The sequence below is a fragment of the Meles meles genome, chromosome X (assembly GCF_922984935.1).
Source record: "Meles meles chromosome X, mMelMel3.1 paternal haplotype, whole genome shotgun sequence".
NCBI classification, from domain to species: domain Eukaryota; kingdom Metazoa; phylum Chordata; class Mammalia; order Carnivora; family Mustelidae; genus Meles; species Meles meles.
The window spans coordinates 112,046,263-112,056,900 of NC_060087.1; the positions used below are offsets into that span (position 1 = coordinate 112,046,263).

A 10,638-nucleotide genomic window follows, 5' to 3' on the forward strand; every position below is an offset into this window, starting at 1 on the left:
TGCTTCTATTCTGAATGATAGTATTGCTTGATAGAGTATTCTTGGTTGCAGGTTTTTTCCCTCTCAGCACTTTGAATATAGCATGCCACTTTCTTCTGGCCTGCAAAATTTCAGCTAAAAAAATCAGTTGATAGTCTTATGGGATTTCCCTTGTATGTAATTTTCCCCCCTTGCTGCCTTTAAAATTCTCTCTTTATCATCACTTTTTGCCATTTTAATTATTATGTGTCTTGGTGTGGACCTCTTTGGGTTGCTTTTGTTGGGGGCTCTCTTTACCTCCAGGTTTTAGATGTTTATTTCCTTCCCCAGATTACAGAAATTTTCAGCTATTATTGCTTCAAATAAATTTTCTGTTCTCTTTTCTCTCTTCCTTCTGAGATCCCTATAATGTGAATGTTATCATGTTTGATGATGTTGCTGAGTTCCCTTAACCTATACTCATTTTTTATTATTCTTTTTTCATTTTGCTGTCTAGCTTATTTGCTATTATTTTGTCTTCCAGCTTGCTGATCCATTTTTCTGCTTCCTCTAAGCTACTATTGATTCCCTCTGGTGTACTTTTAATTTCAGCTATTGGGTTCTTTATCTCTGATTGGTTCTTTTTTATATTTTCTCTTTGTCGAAGGTCTCACTGAGATCCTCCACTCTTCTCAAGTCCAGTAAGTATCCTTATGACCATTACTTTGAATTCTCCATCGAGCATATTGCTTATTTCTGCTCCCCTTGGCTCTTTTGCTTTGATTTTGTTCTGTTCTTTTATTTTGGACATATTCCTCTATGTCCTCATTTTGTCCAGCACTCTGTGTTTGTTTCTATTAGGATAGTCAGCTATGTATCCTGATCTCGAAAATAGTGTCCTTGTGAAGAGATCCCTTAGTGTCCCGTAGTGCAGTGTTCCCTGTTCACCTGAACCAGGTGCTTCAGGGGTGTCTTCTATGTGTGTTGCATGTGTCCTACTCCTGTGGCTGAGCTGCCTTTGCCTTTAGTCCAGTCAGCTGCAATGGCCCATGTTGTCTGTTGTGGGCAGGGTTTTGTCCCTCTGCTCTTAAGGGGCCAGTCTGAGGCTGCTTTGGACTTATAGTTGAATCAGACCAGTTGCCTGCCCTCAGCTCATTTGAAGGCGCTGTGGTGGCGCCAAACTGCAGGACACTTTCCCTGTGTTGACCCCCGAGTGACTGTGTGTGTGTGTGTGTGTGTGTGTGTGTGTGTGTGTGTGTGGCCTGCAGTCAGACCAGATGCCTGCCCCCTGTCTGTCAGGTTTGCAGTGATCCTAAACTATAGGGCTTTCTCTGTGTGCCTGTGAGGTTTTTGTTGGTGGGTAAGGACAGCAATCAGATCAGATGTCTGCCCCCGGCCTGCTGCTTGGGCTGCAGTTGAAGTGGTATATGTGGTTATCTTCCCCTCTCCCCAGTGCAGGAGTCACTTCGGAGTGGCACTGGGCACTGTCATGGCTGCTTGCACAATGAGACTCCACTTTGGAGGGACTCCTGCTGAGTGGGGCAGTTTGGATGGAGTGGATCCTCAGGAGAATGCACGGTTGGGGTTCGCAGTGTTGGCAGGCTAGGTGGAGAGTGTTCATGCTGGTTCCCCGATGTGTCTGGGTCCAGGCTGGGAGGAACAGGGCGAGAAATGTTGCCCTTCAACTCTTTAGTTCTTGGAGAAGTCTCCTAAAGATTCCTGCCCTTCCAGCATATGTTCCGAGATTGGTAAATAAATCTCCTTCCCATATACCCCAGATACTTTTCAAACTGCTTCTTCTACGCTGTGTCTCTCTGAGGTTGTCTGTTACGCTGTCTCTTTAAGGGTGAGGACTTATTTTCCTATAACCGTCTGGCTGCCCATGAGCCAAGGCTGCTGATTTTTAAGGTACCCAGAGTTAAGCCCTACTGGTTGTATAAACTAGTGAAGTTAAGCCCTACTGGTTTGCAAAGCCAAATGTTAATGGAGACTTGTCTTCCCAGTGTAGTTCTTCCACGTGTGGGGTGCCTGGAACACATGTGTTGTCTCTTCCTCTCCCTTCTCATGATTGTGGTGGCCCTCCCGCTTGTGTTTCGTCTCCCCAAGAGTTTGATTCCCAACTGGGTCTCTGCCCCTCCTCCCTTCTTGATATGGCCTCCTCTTTATGATTAACTGGGGAGAGTCTGTTTTCTGAGTTAGTTGTACTGATGTGGCTGTAATCTATGTGTATCCATGGGATGAAGTGAGTTTAGGTTCCTTCTACTCTGCCATTTTCCCAGACTCCCTCCAAGAGCTGTATTCTTAATCAATGCACTGCACCCTTGCATGTGTTCTTATTTTAATTCCACATATGTAATTAAAACTTCTACGTTTAAAACTCTAGCCTGGTGATATACTCTACTGCAAGCCAAACATTTCTATATAGATGTCTGACAAGCAACTGAAACTGACTTAGTCAAAATTCAACTCCACCTCCCCTCAGTGAAATATAACAAAACAAAGGCCTCATCATTCTTCCTGTATTTCCTCCTTCAGTGACTGGTACCACTTCTATCCAAACTAGAAACCAAAGAATGCTCCTAGATGCCTCTATTTCTCTGCAGCTTTGACATTCAATCTATCCCAAAGTCCTGCTGTTTTCATCTCCTAAATATTTCCTGTATCTCTTCCCTCCTTGCCATTTCTTCTAGCACTGCTCCGGTTGAGTCACTCATCATTTTTTGTCTTCACTATTATCATAACCTCATTATATCTCTTCCATCTTTCACCTCTCCAACCCATCTTTCATTTTACCGTCAAAGTGATCTTTCTAAATTGCAAACTGATCATGTCTCTTCCCTGGTTAAAACTTCTAATGATGCTCAGGAAGAATGAAAGCAAAGCATAAAATATCTTTGCAGCATGGTCTTCCAAGACATTATTGCTATACCACTTCTCAAAATTGACGCTACAGTAATACGGAACTGGTTTTAGTTGGTCCTCTGCATGCAGCCTGCTAGTTTATAACTCTGCTCATGTTGTCTCTTCTGCCTTGCATGACTGTGTTCCTTTTTTGCATGGTTAATTCTGGGGCCTCACTTGGAATGACTGGGATAACTGGGTTCTCTCTTCATGAGTTTTTTTATTTTTTTGTCCTCTAGCAGATGAGGCCATGCTTCTTCACATAGTGGTTGCACGGGTCCCAGCATTGAGAAGGGGCAAGCTCCAAAGTACAAGTACTTTCAAGACTCTTATTGAATCACATCAGTCAAAGCAAGTCACATGGTTAAGCCTAGGAGAAGATTAATCACGGGCATGGATATGGAGAGGTGTTGTTCCTTGGAGGTGGTTAATATAACAATATAGCACATTCCACTTTCTGGTCCTTGTGGTTCATGTTCCTCTTATATGCAAAATCTACTTACCTTTCCCAAGACCCCCCAAAAGTTTTACCCTATTATAACATCAGCTCCAAAGTCCAGGATTTGTCATCTACAGTTATATCCAGAGGTAGCTTCTTGTTATTCCAGAGAACTATGAACTATGAATAATTTGCATCACTTACCTATTACTATGTAACAAGTACCCCTCTACTTAGTGTCTTAAAGCAATACAAAACCATTTATTACTTCCTTGTCTTCTGTTTTGCACAGGGCATCAGAAGGTATAGCTTGACTCTATTCCGTGATGTCTAGGGTTTCAGCTGGAAGACTTGAAAGTGGAGGATGGAATCAGCTTAAAGCTTTGTTCACTCACACGTGTGACAGTGAATGCTAGGTGTCGGCTAGGAGCCTGCCTGATGTTGTCAGACAGAACACCCACACCTAGTCTCTCCCTATTGACTGGGCTTCCTCACAATGTGGTATCTGGATTCCAAGGGCAGAGAGAGAGAGAGAGAGAGAGAGACAGCTAGACGGTTGGACATAGCGAGAGCATGCGCCAGGTGAAAGCTATGCTGTCTTTTTTGAGCTAGCCCCAGGAGTCATGCAGCATCACTTTCACCACGTTTTATTAATTGAGGCGCTTACAAAAGTCCCCCCAGGTTCATGACGGAAGGAACAGAGATGCCACCAGCTCAAGGTGTTGGCACGGCCATGCTCCCTCTGAAGCCTTCAGAGGAGTCTTTCCTTAGTCTTCCTAGCTTCTGGTGGTTTGCAGGCAATCTTCGGTGTTCATTGGCTTGCAGCTGCGTAACTGCAGTCTCTGCTTTTGCTGTCACGTGGAATTCTCCTGGTGTGTCTCTGTCTTCATGTAGTCATCATCTTTTTTTTAAGATTTTATTTATTTATTTGACAGACAGAGATCACAAGTAAGCAGAGAGGCAGGCAGAGAGAGAGGAGGAAGCAGGCTCCCTACTGAGCAGAGAGCCGGACGTGGGGCTCGATCCTAGGACCCTGAGATCATGACCCGAGCCGAAGGCAGAGGCTTAACCCACTGAGCCACCCAGGTGCCCCATGTAGTCATCTTCTTATTAAGACCCCAGTCATATTGGATTAGGAGCCCACGTTACTCTAGTATGAAATCATTTTAACTTAGCTAATGATATCTACAATGACCCTGTTTCCCAATAAGATCACATTCTGAGACACCGGTGGTGAGGACTTCAATATATCATTTTCTGGGGATACAATACAACCAATAATAGTTTGCTCTATGCCCTCTCTCTGCAAATTCATGGCCTTCCCACATGCAATTTTCCCCATTCCGACAGCCTCAGAAGTCTTAACGCATTTCAGCATCAAGGCCAAGTCCAAGATCTCATCTAAATATCATTAAACTAGGTATGGGTAAGACTCAGGGTATGGTTCATCCTGGGACGAAATTCCTTTCCAGCTGTGGATCTGTAAAACATAGAAAACAAATTATCTGCGTCCAAGATACAGAGATGGGATAGTATAGAACAAACATTTCCATTCCAAAGGGGAAAAATTGGAAGGGGAAAAAGGTGTCACTGGCGTAAAGCAGTTTGCAACATAACAGGGCAATCCCGTTAGAATTTATAGCTTTACAATAATTCTCTGCGGCTCTCTTCACTGGGCCCACCTCCTCAGCTCTTGAGTGGTAGCCCACTATCTCGAAAGAAGAGATGGCTTGGCCCCTAGCTCTAGGTGTCCTCCCTGACCCCACCCCTGGACAATAACCCTACCCCCTAGGCCCCGGGTGGACATCCCACCCACTTAGGCTTAGGCAGCTACCCTACCCTCTCTAGTTGAGGAGGTGGCTCTTCCCCCTGGAAACAAGATGGTGACCTGGCCTTTTTAGCTCTGGGAAGAGTCCCCGGTCCCTACGCCCAGAAGGGAGCTCTGATCTCTGGAACCCAGGACGTGACCAGTCTCATTATTGCCCCCTATCCCTACCCCAGTCACCCCCTCACCCATGTCCTGAGTAGTAACGCCACCCCATTCAATCGAGATGGCGGCCCCACCCTCTCATTCCTGGGCAGTGGCTCCATCCTCTAGAAGGAAGTGGTGACTCTGCCCTCTGGAACCAAGGAGGCCTGAATTGCCCAGGTACCTGCATCAATGGCTCTTCCAGTCGTTCTTTCTTCATTTTGTCCCTCTCTGTTCCTTCTAATCCATGCTGGTAGTGTTTGTGAGCAATAAAATTCTCAAAAAAAAAAATGCCAGCCTCCCCTGCAGTTCACAGAAGTCCAAGCCATCAGAAAAGAAGGTTCTCCGCAGATCTTATCTGGATAACTACATCTCTTCCTAGCATCTATTGAGATGGTTGATTGGATCCTTGAGTCACACTCATAATCTCTTTCTCAGAGATTGTCCAGCCACATCTCTTTGTTCTCTCCAGAGCATGCTTTCCCATTTTTTTTTTTGCAATATGATTAGACTGAGAATATTCCAAATCTTTAAGTTCTGTCTCCTTTTTGTTTAACAATTCATTCTTTATCTCTTTTCTTTATCACCTTACTACAAGCAGTAAGGAGAAACCAGGCTGTGCTTTCCATACTTTGCTGGGAAGTTTCCTTAGCTAAGTTCATCACTTTCAAGTTCCACTTTCCTCCCAATAGTAGAAAATAACTTGGCCAAGTTTTCTGCCACTTTATAATAAGGATCACTTTTTTGTCCAGTGTCCAACAACTTGTTTGCTATTTCTGTCTGGGACCCTACCAAACGCACCTTTAACATTCATATTTCAAGCAACATTCATTTCAAGGCAATCTAGATTTCTTCTGACATGAACCTCAAAATTCTTCCAGCCCTTACCTATTAGCAATTCCAAAGTCACATTGTTAGGTATTTGTTACAGCCTTATAGTACTCCACTTCCCAATACCAAAATCTGTTAGTTTTCTGGGGCTACCTTTTAGTACCACATACTGGATGGCTTCAAACAACAGAAATTTATTCTCAGTTCTGGAGGCTGGAAGTCTGAGAACTCCAGGTATCAGCAAGTCTGTGCTCCCTCTGAAACCTATAGGGGAATCCTTCTTTGTCTCCTCCTAGCTTCCAGTGATTTGCCAGCAACCTTTAGTATTCCTTGGATTTCAACTGCATAATTGCAATCCCTGCCTTCATTGTCATGTGACACTTTCTCTGTATGTCTGTCTCATTTGGCCATCTTCTTATAAGGACACCAGTTATATTGCATTAGGCATCCATCCTACGCAAGTATGATTTCATCTTAACTAATTACATCTGCAAGGTACTGAGGTGTTACAGGTTAGGACTTCAACTTTTATCTTTTTTTGGGGGTACACAATTCAACAGAGCTTAAACAAGGTTAAGAGATTCTTCTTTTGTGTGGGCAGCCTGGCGTGGAGGATTCAGAGCTGCTGAGAATCAGTGCATGGGAATCAGAACAAGGTAAGGAGGGCATCCACACGTGTGAATGGCATGGTATGAGGTGTCAGACCCTGAACAGCAGGATATCTACTCAGGAAAAACTTTGGCGAGGGGAGTATGAGGCCAAGGAGGATGATGATAGCATCTATGAGAATTGTGCCAGGTTTCTGAGCCTGAACAGGGTGAGCAAGGCTGTGCTCTACATGGGACCAGGAGGGGAAGAGTCTGATATGGGTTGCCAGAGCCTGATGGGGTAAAAAGGCATCCATGTAGGAGGGACGACCTAGCTTGGAGTGTGGGAATTCAAGCAAGGTGAGGAAGATGACTATCTGTGTGGATAGTCTGATATGGGTTATCAGAACTGCCATGGGATATTATTAAGATAATTGGCAGAACGTGAGTTCTGAAAATTTTCATGGTTACATTGTGATTATGTAGGAAAATGTCTTTGCTCATATTGAATTCTAAAGCATTTGGGGGCATCAAGTCAGCAACTAGAAAAAAGCTCTGAATTGTACTTGTCACTTTTCTGTAAATTTCAAAATAGAAAATAATTAGAAACTCTGAAACAAATATGGCAAATATTATAATACTAGAGACCTGAGTGGTATATGCACAGGTATATATAATTTTCTATCTGATTATAACATTTCAAAATAAAAATTTTTGAAAATGAAAGGTGATACGTGCTTATTAGAGGAAAGAAGAAAGCAAGCGTGAACTCATCACTCAAAGTGAATACTGGGTACCTTCCTTTATGTTGAAAAAAGAGAATTATTAAAGTAAATTGAATTCAATGGTATAAGCTTTTGAAGGGTGGGTGATTTTTTAAAGTTAAAATCAGATTATTTTCCTTTTTTCGCCTCTAGAGAAGTTGAAGTCCCTCAAGGTGGAGAGCATCAGACTTAAGGTGCTCATTCACTTGCAAGTCATGGCTGGAGCCACCAGAGGGCGCACTCTCATCAAAGACCACACAAAGTTCTGAAACTAAAATACTGTCAAATTTTTTGAAATCCAACAAAAAAGGAACTTCCGTCCATCTTTTGCAGCACCAGCATGGTATCCTGGCATCCTTTTCATTTATCTTATGTCTGACTACTTTATTTTTAGAATGAGAAGATGTAGTCTGGGGTTTACACCGTGGCTGTCAAAAATACTGGCTTTTCTATTTAAGTCTAATTCTACTTCTCAGCCCTAGGTAGTAGCATGAACCCGCTTGAGGTTCTGTAGGTTCTCCTTACAATTTTCTCACATTTCCCCGGGGGTGGAAATCATCACAGCTACCCTGTCAGTGATCCTGTCCTAATAGATCATCCTTGCTTTGGAACTATGAGACTGGTTTCAATTTTTATTGATTAAGCGTTTTCTTTTGTGAGTTTGATAGTTTTTGAAAAAAAGGCAAATCAATCCTGATATTGGGGTGTGTGTGTGAGCAGAGCTGGGTTTATTTGAGGAGGTATTGAAGGGTGGCAATACTTTCTGGGGAACTCTGGCCATGAAACAAGCCCATTATAAGACTCAGGATTGTGCCAGTTCATGGGCACTATGATGAATACACCATTTGGACATGGTCAGAAAGTGTCAGTGCTGAGAGAGACCTAAATAAACAGCATCATTTTCTATCTGTACTTGGTGAAATCCTAGGCTTCCACAAATATTTGATATGAATTTTATTAAGAACTTTTTAAGCCCACACTTGTCCTAAAGGGAAATTTGTCCATTCAAATTCTAACCTAGCTTATTCTTCAGTAGACTTCAAAATAATTATTCTTGGTGTCTTGGTACTCATATTTAAACTTCTTTTAAATTTCATTGATTAGTAATAACAATAGCTGATATTTACCAATGCTTGCTATGTGGCAAGTACCTTGCATGCATCATCTAATTTAATAGTACAGTTATTTTTTATTTTCTCACTTTACAGATGAGGAAACAGGCTTGGGGGATGATTTTTTTTTAAAGTAAAAATCAGATGGGTCATTTTCCTTCTTTCACCATCAAGTAATCTGATGACTTAACTTAGGTCTTTTATTTTTTTTTATTTTTAAAGATTTTATTTATTTATTTGACAGAGATCACAAGTAGGCAGAGAGGCAGGCAGAGAGAGAGGAGGAAACAGGCTCCCTGCTGAGCAGAGAGCCCGATACAGGGCTCAATGCAGGGCTTGATGCAGGGTTCGATGCAGGGCTCAATGCAGGGCTCGATCCGAGGACCCTGGGATCATGACCTGAGCCAGAGGCCGAGGCTTTAACCCACTGAGCCACCCAGGCTTAGGTCTTTTAGAGTCTCTAAGTCTTATTTACTTAGCCATTAAACCATATGGCCTTTCCAAGTGGGCAGTTTGTAAAACCATGATTCCCCCCCCCCCCAATTCATACCATGCCAATACAGGCATACATGCTTGTATGCATGTGTTTATATGTAAAGTTATATAAGCCACAGAGCACCTATGGGCCACACTCAGCTTAAACGTAAGCAAGCCTTCAGGAATTTGCACTCTCTGTTATTGTCGTAACAGAGAACATCAAATGAGAAGACTTGACGGAAGCCTGTGCAGAAGTTTGAGGGACAGCAAAGTAGGTCAGTGTGGCTGGAGTAGAGTGAATGCAGGGGGAGAGTAATAGAAGGGACCAGATTCATAAAAAGGGAAGAGATTTTATAGGAACTCACAGACTTCTGTAAGACTTTTAGTCTATATGAAAAGCGGAGCCATTGCAGGGTTTGAACAGATGAGAAACGTGATCTGACTCAGAGGTTTAGCAAGATTATTCTGGCTGCTGCATTAAAGTGAGGCAGTGGGTAGTCAAGGGTAGAAACAAACAAACAAAAACCCAGTTAGGAGATACCAAAAAAAAAAAAGGTACATCAGTTTTTTGGACCACAATAAAGTACCACAAATGGGGTGGCTTTAAAACCATAGAAATTTATTGTCTCACAGAGCTGGAAGCTAGAAGTCTGAAATCAAGGTATCACAGGGCCATGCTCCCTCTGATAATCAGGATAGATTCCATCTTTGCCTCTTCCTGTTGGTTGTTGATCCTTATAATTCCTTGGCTTGTAGCTAGAACACTTCATTCTGTGCCTGTGTTGTCGTGTAGCTTTCTCCCTGTGTATCTATCATCACATGGGCAACTTCTCTCTGTGATTCTCCCCTCTTCTTTAAGGACATCAGTCATATGGGATTAAGGGCCCATCCTCCTCCAGTATGACCTCATTTTAACCTACCGAGTTACATCCCCAATGACTCTATTCTAACTAAGGTAACATTCTGAGGTACTGGGGGTTTGGGACTCCAACATACCTTTTTGGGAGACACATTTAACCCCAGACGGGAGGATGTTGCTGTAATCCTGGCAGGAGATAAGGGGAGCTTCAACCAGGGCAGCACCATAGTGGTAGCAAGAAGTGATCTGGTTATGAATATATGTTGCTGATGGAGCGAAAAAGCTTTGCTGAAGAATAGAGAGATGAGGAATAAAGAGATGAATGTGCGATGACTCCAGGGCATTTGGCTTGAGAAGCTGGAAGGATGAAATTAGCAAGAACTGAGATAGTAAATGTAGACAAAGAGCTGATTTACAGGAAAAAATTAGTTTGATCTTGGACAAATTAAATTTGAAATGCCTATTAGACGTTCAAGTGCAGATGTCCAGTACTGCAAGCAGTTAGCTATATGAGCCTGGAACTTAGGAAAGGATTCAGAGCTAGAGATAAAGGTTTGGGAGCTTGAGAGTCCACTTTTGATCTGAGGTCATGAAGCTTACATTGAAACTTGCTCCAGCTAGGGGATCAGCTGCTGGAATACAGATATAAAGAAGATGGATAATTCAATTAAGTCTTGGTTCAGGTTTTTCCAGGTAGGTGTGATGGTGGAAAAGAGAGTTGGAGAGTTGAGAATGGGTGCC

General features: G+C 42.8%; 1 long non-coding RNA gene across 1 annotated transcript; it reads left to right on the forward strand.

Moving 5' to 3' along the window:
- The first annotated feature begins 625 nt into the window (after positions 1-625).
- Positions 626-7,793, forward strand: LOC123934508. Its single transcript, XR_006816807.1, has 3 exons — positions 626-659; positions 6,700-6,754; positions 7,603-7,793. It is a non-coding gene; the product is annotated as an uncharacterized LOC123934508 (long non-coding RNA).
- The last annotated feature ends 2,845 nt before the right edge of the window (positions 7,794-10,638 follow it).